Source organism: Bombus impatiens, unplaced genomic scaffold, assembly GCF_000188095.3.
Source record: "Bombus impatiens unplaced genomic scaffold, BIMP_2.2 scf_0264, whole genome shotgun sequence".
Taxonomy (NCBI): domain Eukaryota; kingdom Metazoa; phylum Arthropoda; class Insecta; order Hymenoptera; family Apidae; genus Bombus; species Bombus impatiens.
Window position 1 is genome coordinate 295,913 of NT_176683.1, and position 15,116 is coordinate 311,028.

The 15,116-nt window shown below is 39.5% G+C and overlaps 1 protein-coding gene across 10 annotated transcripts in view; it reads left to right on the plus strand.

The window, feature by feature from the left end:
- Window positions 1-15,116, plus strand: part of LOC100747445 (5-hydroxytryptamine receptor 2A) — a 36,697-nt gene that overhangs the window by 12,326 nt on the left and 9,255 nt on the right. The gene's annotated exons all lie outside the window — the stretch shown is intronic.

Below are 15,116 nucleotides of genomic sequence, written 5' to 3' on the forward strand. Positions count from 1 at the left end.
AGCGCTGGGAATTTCTATTGTCTCGGTAGAATCTCGTTCGGAAATATACGCGGAAACTCGAAATATCAGTGCTTATTTTCGTAGCAACGAATGTCCAAACAACTATTTCTAAGTAGCGTGACTTTAGCAACGGAATTACAGTATTTCCTTACATTACATGAATACTGGGCAATAAAAATTTTGCTTTAGAAGCGATGAAGCGTATCTTGCAGTTCGAGATATAGTCAAACGAATATCCATCGTGGTTTTATTTCAAACGCTCTGAGTCTCGAGATCGTACACGATTGTACCATTTCCCATTTTCCCTCGCTAATCGAATTCGAACAGTGGAAAGCATTAACGGTGGTTTGGAACAGTGCCAACTTGCTGAAAACAAAGGAAATGCGATCAGTCGATTAAATCGAACTAATTAGGGCCCTGGCGAAGTTCTACGGCGGCCAGACTAGTTGATCCATTAGCAGGAAAATTTCTTGTCATTTTTCCCTCATCCGAGTAGAATCTATTTTGCAATTTCGTATTGCAATAGGTAAAACTATTCGTTCGTAGAAAGCTACTTCCTCCGTATCCTAAAACGCTAACTTAACGAACATTGGGAAGTCTGAAACAGAAAGTATTCAAGGAATTCCTAGCGCGTGTCCATTGATCGAAGCTCCCTTAGAGATTTAACGAGCTGTCTTCCGATCGAATCGTTTCGAACCTTTCCTTAATCGTTTCGAGGATTCGTGAGAAAATCGGACGAATTACGAATAGGGGAAGCACGGTTGAAACAAAGCATCGGAAAGTATACTTTCAGCGCAATTTCGTCAACGAGTTTGAACAACTCTGATCGCCCTTCTTACAGTCCTTTTCTTTTCGTTTACCTTCGAATCACGATACACTTCCAGAGCTTTTGATCCCTTTTACCGCTACTCGCAGAACGTTTCGTTTCGTTCACAGCCATAGTGAAAGTGATGCCCGATTTTGAAACAACGAAGTAAAAACAACGGAAACGTCGAGAAAACTGGAGAACACGACGAAAGTTGAATAGTCGCGCTGCGTAGACGTGAGAACGCAAGCAAGTGGAGTAAACTCGCTGAATATTGTTCTTAACGAAGCACGCAGGATCTATGGTACGTTTTAACAGTTTTTCCAGGCTATTCAAAAGTTCTCCGGGTTACGAGAAAGCGTGAAAGTTCCAGCGAGAATAAAAGATTACGAAGCGATGAAAACCGATAACTCGAGTCGCCGACGGGGAAATTGAGGGCGAAGCTCAACGAAGAAATTCAACGCGTCTGTGAACTTTCGGCATTTTCCTCGGAAGAAATCGCTGAACCGTGTGCGTGTCAAGTACATATCTGCTCTAGAAATTTAGAAATTTATTTTCGATAATCACGTAGTCGTCGAGAAACTATGCGCTCGATTTTTCTGACATTTTTTCGTACAAGGAAGAAAGCCTGTATTCGACAGCGTATTCTAATTCAAATCTTCAAACTGCTGACGAATGATTCTCGCTGAAGTTAACACTGTGAACGAAGAAGACGAAGGGAAAAATTTGATTTTCTAAATCTCCAAGTCCTTTTGCGATCCGACAAATGCAAACGATTCGACTCTCTGATTCATAGAATTCTACCTTGCATTGAAGCTTCGTTGCCAGTGAAAATCATCCCTTTTAACGAACGAAATCTGATTAAATCGAACAAAGCGCAAAGGTTTAAGGAAGATTAGCGTATCATAGTCAGAGAATCTTCCGTTTCTACGTCTTGAGATTTAAAGAAAAGCTTTTCCAGTCGAACGGTGACACAGCGCCGAAATTTATTCTCGCGGCAACTTATTCTCCGTAGCTTGAGGAAACAGCGAATATAGTCGACTGTGAAAATTCACTCACCGTCACGGAAGCGGAAAACGGACTGGTACAACTCGCGTTACAGTACGTCGCTTGCTCGCTCGGGATTCTGCCTCTCTCAGATTACATTTGCAACACGATCCACGGCCTGAATCGCGTGCTCTACGATGATAGAGACTCACGGAAACGAGAGACGATACGCGGAAGAAAGGATATGCGAGATGTAGAGACGAATATGTGGCACGGTTCGCACCAGGTGATCAAGGTTGACGGAAAATGCCGGCTTTTCGCACTAAAACAACCATCCGCGCCAACCTACTGCATTTCTCTTTCCGAACCAAACAGTATCTATAAAGTTTCACGCTGCTAGCAATTGTAAAACGGTTCTCAGAAGATACGTAACTTCGAAACATTTCAAGCAGTCCGCGAGAAAATCTATCGAGGGAACGCAGTTCGAGAAATTTACTTGGAGGAGTAGCAGGATATCGCGTCAGATATACGTTTCCCGGAGGTATTTGTACTCATGAGAAACGACGAAAACTTCGGTAACCGTTGCACGATAAACGTCAAAATGAATACATAGATGCACGAGGCTCGCTGTGTCACGAAATATATCGTTTCGTTGTTTCGTACAATCGGTAGGCTTATTGGGAAAAAGAACGAGTCTAATTTTTTACACATATGTTGAGGAAACTCCGAGTAAAAAATATTCCGTACATGCAGTAGCTTAATATTTCTTTCTTTGTTAACAAGTCGGATATGCCAACAAGATAGTTATAACACGGTCTTGAGCATCTATTACCATCCATTATCGTTTACCATCTGGTGAACGTGTTGATGACCCATAAAGTTTTCCAGTTCGCCGGTATAAAACGGTATCGTGGAATTGCTCTGTAAACAGCGTAATGGCCAAACCGAGGATAAATGTTGCTTGAAAATTTGGATCACGTGCTTCGGTTCACTATAGTGCCGTATAAATCGCAATTAAGCACACACCTCGATCACACGATCGTCGAAATGCCACACATATACACGATGGACGTTTTTCTTTACTGGTAGTTGGAAAAACAAGATTAAATGTAGCGTACACGAAACGTATGCGATTTTTGATCATTTTCATCGGAAGCAAAATACGAAACATTTTCTGAGCGATATTCAACGTTCCTGTAGCGTGAAAATTAAAGCACGAACTACTCCCTCGTTTATTCTACATTAAATATAACACAGATGTCATAGGGTCCGAGCAAACAGCGAGACACTCGATGCTTGGAAGTTCAAACACAGGTATCGTGCCAGCGAAATCCCGGAAAATTTGTTTTCTCCAATTTTCTTTGTACTTGTTCTCTATTTGACCAAGACGATTTCGATCTCGGTGTTGATCCTTATCGAGGCACACGCGAATGCTCGGCCCGTGGCGGAAAACAGCGCGCTATCGGGAACACGGACGTATTCCCGCGCGGTATTTATCGTTTCCGCAGCATTTCGAGGAAGTTCGTGGGAACTTGATAAATGGACTTGTCAAAAAAAGGGGTAACCATGGTGAAAATGACCACCGTGGCGGCCACAATTGAGATATATTTCGTTTTTACAGGTAGACAGCTGGCCGATTCTTCGCCGTATCATTTTTTGCGTTTGTTATAAATGGAAATAAAATTCGCAACGATTAGCCAGCGAACGTAAAATTCCCTCGAACCGTTCGATCATTCAGATTCATCTATTTGGATCTGATCCAACAAAATAGCCAATTCTCATTAAGAATATTTTTATCGTATTCCCATATTTCATTTGACCAGTTATCTTATTACAACAATTTTCTGCAATTCCAAGAATAAAGTATATTTTCGCGCGTCAAACATTTCCGAAATCTTTTCACGCCAAGTTATTTTCATCGATTTGGATTTCGAAAGTTCCCATGCTTTACGACTTAGTTCGTAAACAGTAGCTGGCACAAGTTTCAATCATTTTAAGTCCTTTCAGAAAAGTCCCAGTTTTTGCTATTTATAGTACTATGTCCACGAGCTTACGTCCAACTAACAAACATATCGAACGCGAAAAATCAGTCATTCGCAGGACGAAGTTGCCAAGTCCGTGGATTTGAAGCAATATGTGGTAGCGTGGCCATCGAGAACAGATTTACAGAACGTCCATAGTTAGAGTCCGACTGGTGATTCGTAGGAATTCTGAAACAGAGAAACGTCCAGGCTGACGCTGATTAAACCTGTCCACGGGTTGTGATTCAATGAAATCCTCGAAACGAGCCGTCAGTCGATGTTGGATCGCCCCGTTAAACGTGAGCGTAACTCCCCTTAGCGACCAAATGAAACGGGAAGAAAAGATCCGGATATTTTCAGAGATTCCAAAAGTCTTGCTACCCTTACGATTACCCATTGCCCTTTACCCTTGATCCAATGCTAAATATATTTCTATATAAGATAAATATAATTTATCGATCGACAAAAAGAACTTACTCTGTGTCGAAATTTCTTCTGCTAGATCGGTCGATACGAAATTAATCTTAATTTTAAAATAAACACACGCTTGCGAATTCATAAATTGTGATATCTTCCACATTTCACGCGCCGATAAATCTTCTTTCGCAAACTGCATGTTCTACGAATGGGCAGTAGGTACGCGCGCCTATATTTCCACGATTACGGCAGCTTCTCTTCTTTCACATTATTTCGGCCGAGAAAATGGTGTTCGACCGCAGTGCTTTCTATTGCCGGTAATTCGCAGCTACAACCCCGCTACATTATTTGCCGCGCATATTACGCGGAACGCTGCAAAAAAAGCTATTTCAATTTTTCCCGGCCGCCGAATAGGCGAGCCTTAAACGCGCGTTTTATCACATATACACGTATCCACTGCGTTTATCCACATGTCGCTGGGTAATATGATTTTTCTCGAATAAAACCGGGTTAGGAAATTTTGCCTCTGGGTTCTAATTACAGGGGAAAAAATCAGGGCAAAAAGTTAAGAGGTTGTATATGCTGGGTAACGCAGCGTGATTTCTGAGTTTGTTGATTAATTAATCCCGATGTGGCTGCACGAATATTAGCCCCTTTTAAGCACCCTATACTCATTCTACTAACGTCAGGTTATGCGGCCTCGAATACTCGGGCTATACTCGGACTGCGGCGGCATTTGATTAAATATAATGTTTAATTCTTCGTAGTATCGCCTCTGCTCTTTGTCGTTTTTGCCTTTAACGTCACTTTGCCGTCGACTACGACTCTCTTGAATTTTGTTAAATACAACAGATGCGAATTACTTCTAGGATGCATTATCGCTAAAGCGACATTGTATTATACGATGAATCCCTCTGGTTAGCGACGTTTTGGCTTTTCGCTGGAATTTCTCTTCCATCGGTAACTGGAACAATGACTGAAAGAGAGTGGAATCGTCCGTATCTCGCAGAAATTCTGCTCAAACGCGGCAATCGTATGAGCAACGTTCCTATGCGATGCAATTTGAGTCGCAGTGTATTAGCATGAAATTTCACGATGGACGAACGTCACTTGGTCTCGCTGAACATATTCGATGCTAGGTTGTCATCATCTAGATTTGATGTTTGATGCTTGACCGTAATTAGAACTCTCTGATCAATTTAACTGGAAAACAGCATCAACATGGTAAAGAATTCTCGCATCGTTGAAAACTCTCATCGAACATCGAGCGAAATATATTTTATCAGAATTTAAACGATATTAATCTCGATGATCTATCTGCAGTAATGGTACATTGTAATACATCGAAATGACAAAATGACATTACCAACTGTTCCTCTGCAGCGCGACAAACTCATCCGTTAGTTGGAGCCGCGTTAAAATTCACGAAACTGTGTGGGGTTTGGGAATGTGTTTGGTCGAATGTGTACATGTAGATTTTGTTCCGACCGTTTAGATAGGTTCGTCGTATGATTAAATGACCCAGTTTGAAAAAAGTTCCGTCGGTGCATTTCCTATGTATTGTTTCTGACCTGAAACTGTCTCTGCCGACGATATTATTTAGTTCGCTAGTTCTTCGCGAAGTGAATTCCATTTGAAAACCTTGCATATTCCTTTTCGTTTTTTGCGTCAATGTTAATAGATACAAAGCTCGTTTCTCCGAGATCACACGCATTCCAACATCGATGAAGAAGCCCGCTCTATTTTAAACTTACAACGACAGCTACTGTAATCGTTTTGTAAATTAATTCGACTATCGGTTCTACTTTATAAATCCTCCAGAATTATCTCATTCGAGAACGAAGCACTGCAAACAGAGCCGTTAGCACAGGGTGCGGCTTTTAAGAAATTAAATAAACACTTCGTACAACCACGGAAAACATCTTTGTTGAACTTTCAAATAAAGACGCGCAGCATCTGGCATCCATCCGGTTGAACGTTGTATCGTGACCATGAAACACTGCGGAACAGGTGTACAGGATGATTCGATTGATTCGATGCTCGCGCATCCATGCATACACACATGTCACATATAATTATATGTCTGAGCACATTACAGATACGTAAGTACAAGGCGAGCAGCAATGTACTGACTGAGTTTAACCACTCGAAATTTCGCACGAAAATTAGATAGAGATAGTTGAATGCTTTAACGATTAAAATTATTTCAATAATTTAAATCATTTGGAATGTTTTTCAAGGGATTCAATTCTATTAGTTACATCTTTTTGAAGTAAATTCTAATTAAAATTCTAATATAGAGTTATTTGACTAATTTATTCGGAAACTTTTTCTCAATTAATATATCTAACAGCCCCTCCCCCTTTTAGTCGCGGTTGGATTTAGCCACACGAGCTCTCCATTTAGGAGATAATACGAGGACTGTGTAATGCGACAGTAATTACTGTATCACGCACAGTAGACTATTGTTGTGTCCGCTATAATGAGATCGTCGAGTTTACTACGGTTAAACCATGAAACAATGATTTAACGTGCGAGTCGTTCGTCAAAGTTGTTGGCTAGGCTTTTTAATAAATAAACAATTATCAGTTGTATGCGAAACGTTTCACGAAAATTTGAGAAATAATACAAAAGAACGGGAAATGGAATAAAGTTCGCGTTTGAAGAGGATACGTGGACGGATGAATCCCCCCCCCCCTGAGTTTCGCTATAGTTGGATCTATTAAGAACGGAGACAATTTGCCATCATCTGGGGAGGCTGAAAAGGGTCTATGAAGATAAAAAGGGGCGCTGAAAGCTGCTGGGATATTTGGAGATTCGATGCGAAATAGGCCTCGTCGAAGTCTCTATTGCCCCTCTTTTTCAACTCTCTTCGATTATATCGACTACTTTGTACCAAGGACTTAGGTCCTGATCGTGTTTTACTGTTCGTCATTTTGCTTAGTGGATCACAGACTTCTAAATTCGAATGATTCAAATTCGAATTATTTGGAGAATCCACTATTCGCTAACATCACAATCGTGTTAACCATTAGACCGAATTCTTCGTCATTTTATTACGTTATCAGAGGGTTGATATTCTTATAAATCGTAATATTATGAAAAAGAGAAACACTGAGTTCAGTTACTGAACGAGATCTCATGTCATTCCGAACAGACTCCTTTTCGAATTTCGAAAAATGGTCTTTATGATTATTATCTTTTTTTCTTCAAAATATTAACGTTGCTTTCTTGGGAAACTTCCAAGAATTTTAAATTAATTTCTTTCTTCGCGCAACTCTTTATCATAGCATTAATCATGGAGGTGGTGACAGAAAGATATAGCATCGGAAGAAAGTCACTGGTATGAAATCAAATAGACGAATCTCGAATCTAGTGATCAGCTTTTCAGGGGGATCGTGGAACAGACACGCGCTGATTTTACCCATTTACGATCCGTCCTTCTGTAACCCAGCCAAAGAAAAGACGAGCTCCAATCCCGCGAAAAGAAACGCAGGAAAGCTGCGGGGTAAATCGATTTTGTTTGCTCGATAGGAGAAGGAACTAGTTCCGGTGGGATTCTCGATATGTCGAAATGGGAAATGGTGATTCTGTCGAAATCTAACGCTGCAAAATATCTGTGAAACATCGAGCCGAGCAAAGATACTGATTAACTTTTTTATACCTCGACGTTATAAATCGGAAAAATGACAAAAATACGGAAAATTCTTATTGTTAATTTCATGTCAATTCCAGTCACCAACAGGATTTGCCACATGATTACGCCACATGATACTTTTTTCTACATTTACTTCATCTCACTCTTTATCGTAGTAATGGAGCTGCAGTAAGAAAAACAATACTATTGCAAAGCGATCGATGATTTTTGTCCGCGTCTGTTGCAGTACTCTGATTTCATTCGCAAGAATTGTCCGTTGCATCATTCATTCGTTTTAGAATCGTCTCTCATAGCATACCTTGTGGTCTGTACGCTCTTAAGTGAAACGAGTCAGCGCATAGTCAGACGCGACAAAGAATCCAACCGAACCGTGACAACAACTTTCTGAATTCACACACACACAAAAAAAAAAAAGAAAAGAAATATATATATCCTTATCGATAGACAATAAATTATATACGATAGGTGATAAATTCTAAGATACGAAATATATCATTTGCAAGAACAATAAATGTCCACAACACTGGACTCCAAATTCCAACGATTTTTGAAGATTGTAGGAAATCTCTTTCGCGCGATTTATATCTTTACGTTCAAAATGCTATCATATCCACCCGTGGTATCTGCACTCAAGACTTTCTAGAAAATTTGATCGATGTTGAAAATATCAATTTTATAACAATTTTGATTTCGTATGAACGGCAATTGTTAGACGTAGCAGAAACTGGGCGAGACACATAGATATACGAGTGGAATTGAACGAAAGAAATTTCCAATAAAACCGCAAGTTGTTGAAAGCTTCGGCTACCGTTTCACACGGATGCTGAAACGATTTCACGGGTTCAGTGTCCACAATGACCAAATTTTAGTCAAAGATTTACGGAATCACTAAAAGCACCAGAAATCTAATTCAATCCGCTTTCAATTTTCCCAATAATGGTATCCTCCCAATCCGCTTTTTACTTACTACGAATTATTTGTCCAGCCTTACGGCGATCGAATTTTCGTTTCTATAGAGGCGAATCTATAAATGAAAACTTCGACAGCCTCGAACGCTCCTTTACGAACTTTCAATGAAACCAATTAGATGGCAATCAGAGTTTCCCGATTGCTCTTCTGCTGCTTTATTTCCTTGTTCGTTTTGTTTGTTTTATTATTCAGAGTCCGCTCGTTAATGACCCGTTTGCATAAACGAAAATTACCAGGTGAAAATTCATCGAAATATCGTTCTCCTCGATTACGCCTTTTAAATTTATTTGTTTTCAAGGGATTCTATTCTGTTCGCTTTCCTGGCAGCTTTTTTTGGATGCCCAATCGTATTTTACATGGTAAATCAAGCTATTTATGAGCGATACCATTAGCTTGTTCTCATTTATCTTAACATATCGACGATAAAGTAGATAAGTACTGATACAGCGACGAAATACAAAAACAACGCTTTATCATCAAATATCTCTCGTGAAACGGGTTCACAAATATCCTTTATTCCTTATATACGAAGGTTGATAATAACGATAACTACATATCTCATCTCTGTTTTTATACTTCTTTTCTATACCAGTGATTTTTCTCCCAGAATCACAGAAAGCCCCATCAAAATGGAGGTACGATATTAAGCAACTCAAACTTCTTAGTAAATGACCTTTTGGTTTGATCGGTTGCTGATGAAAAGGGAAGTTCCACGCAAAACCGCGGAACATCTTCGTTGTAGAAATTCCGCAATTTAGGAAAATAAATAACTAGCCACGAGCGTACGATCGCTGGCTCGTTAGAAAATTCGAGTTCAACGATCGTGCACGAACTTTCCCTATTTTGCTTCGAAAAATTCCTTCACGAGGAATGCCCGCAGATGAACTAATTGCTCGCCAGTTCTCGAGTTCCGAGCAGTTATTCCACTCCAAACTTCCGATATACCGACGAAATCTCACGAATCGATCGGTTCTCAACTTTGCGTTTGCTTTTTCGAAGCGATTTTCGGTTGCAAGATGAATGCAAATGATCGAGAATGCTAGTATGCCTCGTATCGTACGGATCCACTTTTAAAGCGTCCCTTTGAACGTCTTCCTGCCACTCTGCCTCTCGACTTTCGTCGAGTCTAGCGACAATATCGAGGGGCGAAGTAATGGGCGGCACGGTTAATGGAGTCCCGAAGGGAAAAATGCCGAGGTCGATTGAAACCGCGTCGCAGTGAATTATTACTCCGGCCTCTTGCAACGAGATCGTCGAGAAACCCGTTGGAAAAATATGATTTCAAGTAGAACGTTGCATCCCGGTGTGAATCGTAAGTTTCAGTTCTAGTGGCACTCGATTTTTTAACTATTAATGAGCAACAACCTCGCGACGAGAGGTTCCGTTTCGACGCGATTTTGATTTTCACGGCAGCGGATATCGAGGTTAAGTGCATTTTTCCGTTTATCGATAAGAAGACGAGTTTCGTGGACTCTGCTCGCCGCCGCGAATATTATCGATGGAACGTAAAAATCCTGGAATTAGTTTCGTTTCTTTACGTAGAACGACCAAGGTAGATCGGAGTTAAAAACAATAGTTCGTTTCCTGGAATGAAATTTCCTAAAAATTATTAGAGTTACGAAAAAGACGAGTATGTTGTAATTATCCGACATTGTTGAAATCGTAATGTTTTATTTACTTTGTTGGAAATAATATTAAAATCATCGATGACAAACACAGACAAAAGAAAATAATATTACATCGCCTATTATCCCGAATTGTGTGTTATACAGCAGGCAGTCCAGTTAGTAATAGTACTACTAATTGCAAGAAAAGTAATTTTGAAAGGGGATATTCCAAACCGGGATGCAATTTCAAAAGTGGCACCGACTGATTTGCCTGCCATGTTTCTACCACTTTTCCAACTTTTTTCAACGACGTTCCGAAAAGTAGAAGATGGCTACGAAAAATTCCATTCTAAGCCCAGTTCGTTCCTAGCACGATTTAACTTCGTCCACGAAGTTTCTTTCGCGCGCGTTTGAAATTGTAATGCCACGTCCGTGATTCCGACGAAACAGCTTGGTCTATTTTGCCGTCGAACGACATCAAGATCACGTCCTGACCAATGCTGGAAACTTTGTCGGAAAATAGCGGAATTTTCATTTGTCCATTCCTTCGCTGGTTACGGTTCTGTCGACAGAATGAAATATTTCTCGCTGTGAAAACCAACAGCTTCCTTGTCATACGTTTTCGGCGTTAATGCAACCGGAAACGAGGTCGCGAATTAGTCGATGTATTTTCGACTTGGCGTGTTTCGTTCTCGGAAATTGCGTTTGTCATTCATCAAGAAGAACGAATTTTTCGTTCACAGAACAACAAACATCCTGATGAAATTATTCCCATTCACGCGAGCAATGAAAAGGGATGAATAAAAGTGAAAGATTCGTACTAGACAGAAATTACGTAAAGCGACCGTAAAATCGACGCAAGCTAAAGTTTACGCGTTATCATTAACGTAACTACAATGTAACGTGTAATTAATTAGGTCGTTGGAAATTCACTTCTCACAATCTTTCTTTCAAAGGTATTTTCCAGGTACGTTTCAATCGTTAACAACTACAGCTTAATTTTTATTAACGTGACAACTGCTGTTGAGCAAAATTGCCACGGCTTAATACTGTATATTCAAATATTTTATGATATAATTTATCAATATTAGTATTTTGAATAATGGATTATAAGGATAGATGTAGGTAGTTGTATAGCTAACAGAAATTAGGTTAAGCTATGATTATTCTGTTTTTGTTTGTAAGTAGGTTTACGTGCAATGTTCTGGTTTCTTATGTGTATATCTTTGTTCACGTGTAAGTGTTATAGTTATTGTTCTGATTTGCTTTGTATGTGTAATCGAAAGTCTTCGCAAGAGCCGAAAGGAAGGCGGAAATAAATTTTTGTTTCTGTTTATGTTTTTTTACATTATGTTATGTTTGTTTTTGTTTGTAAGTAGGTTTACGTGCACCGTTCAGATTTCTTATGTGTATATCCTTGTTCATGTGTAAGTGTTATAGTTATTGTTCTGATTTACTTTGTATGAGTAATTGAAAGTCTTCGCAAGAGCCGGAAAGAAGGCGGAAATAAATAAATAAATAAATATAACAATACTATTTTAAAAGCCTAGAAGAATACCAGAAGAACAGCGTGTCTTCGCTCTTAAAAATATCTTTGGCAAAATTTGAATTCTATAGTCAGAGATAATGAATATAAGTTAAAGATATTCTCTCGATCGATAGAAAAATCCTTTGATACGGTTCGGTCTATACTCGAGGGTGTTCTTGAATGAACCTCGAAGACCATCGAAACGAAAGATTAGAGCAGTTTTAGAACAGGTGATCGCTGACTCAGACGGAAGAGCAGAAACTGACGATAAGATAATTCTGAGGTCAGGATTGCATTGAAAATTCCACTGGCGTGTCGAAGAACAAAGTAGATAAATGTTGTCCGGTCCTACGAATGATAGGCCTGAGCATGAATTAGGCTCACGGGTGAACAATTTTTTTTCAGATTACGATCAGGATTCCGACTAGTCTGAACGTTTATGAGGGAACATTGCTGTAGCTTTCTTTACGAAGAAGCTTTTACGTCTTCTTGCACGAAAAGATTCTATGTTATCTCGTTCGACGCGCAAGCTCCCTCATATTTTTATCTCGTTCATTTCGTCGCTTTCTAACCGTATGAATCAGGTTGTCTTGTATTTACATATTAAATATTATCGTTTAATTCGCATATACCTGTTCTGTGATATATCATTAAAATGCACTTTGTCAAACTAAGCGAGTGTCTAGATACTTTTAGACAGCAGTATATTTATGTAATATACGCTTCCTATTTTGTAGCACTGGCGTAGTAATAAAGATAACTGTTAATTGAAGGATTTACAAACGAATCTAGATAACAGCACATTGCCAGTTGAATAGGAATTCACTGGAGAGTTTGTGTTCCCGTCTGACTACGTTTCGACCAATTCCACTTACCGAGGCATACCACCCATATGCTATCGTCGTTTCTCTTTCTACTTTCAAACTGCCATTAACCATAATCATAAAAAGACCATACCGAGTTATGATGTAATTTTCCTTCGTAAATTCTTTCAAGTAATCGCTTCCAGATAGATTTACCATCCCCTTCGTTTTCTCGCAATAGGCTTTTCGTACAACGAATTCCCCAAAAACAAGCTTTTACGATCGTAACATCTGGATCTTCGCAGAACCATATCAGGAGATTCAGAAACTGAAATCTGTTCCCCTGCAAGGCAGCGATCATCGTTGTAGTCTTATAAATAATGCATGCGATCCTTGGTACATAGAAAGGATCGTTCTGACAAATAAACGAAATTCTCGATGCTTTCTAGGTGTGAGAAATGACGAGCTGAGCGAGACAAGAAAGGCAAATATGTCAGCGAGAGCTCCGTCTTTGATTCTTTATCCGCCTCGGTGTTTCGGGTTAAGTTACACGTACATCGAACGAGAAAATATGGAACTACACATTCTCGTTCTTACGTTTCCGCACGTACAAACGCTTTGTATCGAAGAATTTGCCCCGATGCAACAAAATTTTATTTTCCTTTCGACTATGAATTCGATAATCGGTATTATGTTAGCGGAGCACGCTTCTCGCCTACCCTCTGTTTCCAGACCCGACGAATGCTAAATTTTATCGCGTGTTTCATTTTACCGTTACAATTGTACTAATAAATCAGTAAAAGATGTATCGTCCGTTACTTTGATAGAATAAATTTCACTCGGATTATTATAAATAACGGCTCGTTGTTTGACACTCGTCGCTTCCCAACAAAAATTTCCCAACATTTTCCGTATAGAATGAAATATCCGAGAAGCTCCGTCGGCTAAATCCATTCTATGTATAATCCTCATAAACATAGACGCCGACCGCGTTTCGAATTCACCGATAACCGCCCAATATCTTCGATATTTTTCGATATACAAGCTCATAGGAGAAAACAGGGTTTCCATCGAAAACATCTCCAAGATGTCTCGTTATCCATACAAATGCATGGTCGTTTCTGGGCGATATTTTACAAGATACTTTCATACGCTGTTTCCTGTCATTCGTTTCATGTTCGAACACAGCGAAACGAGCTCCGCTAATTTGAAGCTTCTACGACTAATCAGCACGTTCTTTTAAAGCCATCTAAGAGTGGCTCGATAGAAGTTACCGGTTTGCTGTATTAATTAGAATCGATCAATTAGCTAGTTAACCTACTTTTTCGCTAGTCTAACGCGCCCGGCTTGAAATATTAATTTGAACTCGAGAGGCTCGAGAATGCTCTTCTTATTTCAATGTTTGGACCCTTCTCTCAGCTAATAATCTTTAGAAAAGAATATATTGCTCATTCGTGAATAATCTATTTTCTTCGAGATTCGTTGATGATCATGTTAACATTTCAAATCGATGAAAAATAATCGCAACGACGCAATGGATACATCAAGATCCCGTCTGACTATAAACAGACCGTACTACTACGTATCGCTCGCAAAGTTCCAACTTTGTGCAATATTCTGCAAAATGTTAGACCGTCAACCATAGATTCTATACTGTTCGACTATGGGAGCTTGGTAGAAACTACAGAAAGGTGTACAAAGAGAATGTTTGTATCTCCGAATAATCGCGAACATCGTTCGTCTTGATTTAATAGAAAATTGCGTTAAGGTACAATATTGTTCGTTTCGATTTAATTAGTGCATCAAAATTACAGTATTACAGTAAAATGTCATATTTATGCAGGACAGCACAGAGAAAATGCTATTCAAATTTTATATCTGGCTTGCACGTTCTCCGAGTCTCGGTGCCATTAAGAATTTCTGGGGAATTTTAGCGCATCCAATTTCCTTTCAAGGTAGTATCGATTTAAATTCTCTGCCATTAAAATGCTTTAAGTATCCTATTGATTCCTACAAATAAAACATTTTCATTTGATAGATGGCGAAACACTGTGACACAGTACTGTACGCGTTTCGATTCCCCGGCTATAAACGTATCGTAATACAGCGATATTGGCGGGATAAAAAGGCAAGGAATTGTCACGAGAAATAAATTTGAAAGCGTACCTAATGGAAAAACCGTTCTCGGAACTGTCGATACGTTTATCACACAAAACGTGTCATAGTTTCGGGGACACGATTACAATCGGGGTCAGAAAGGAAATAACAAAGGACGCGCAATTTCTACGTGAACGTCGTACCGAGCGAAGTGACGAAATTGC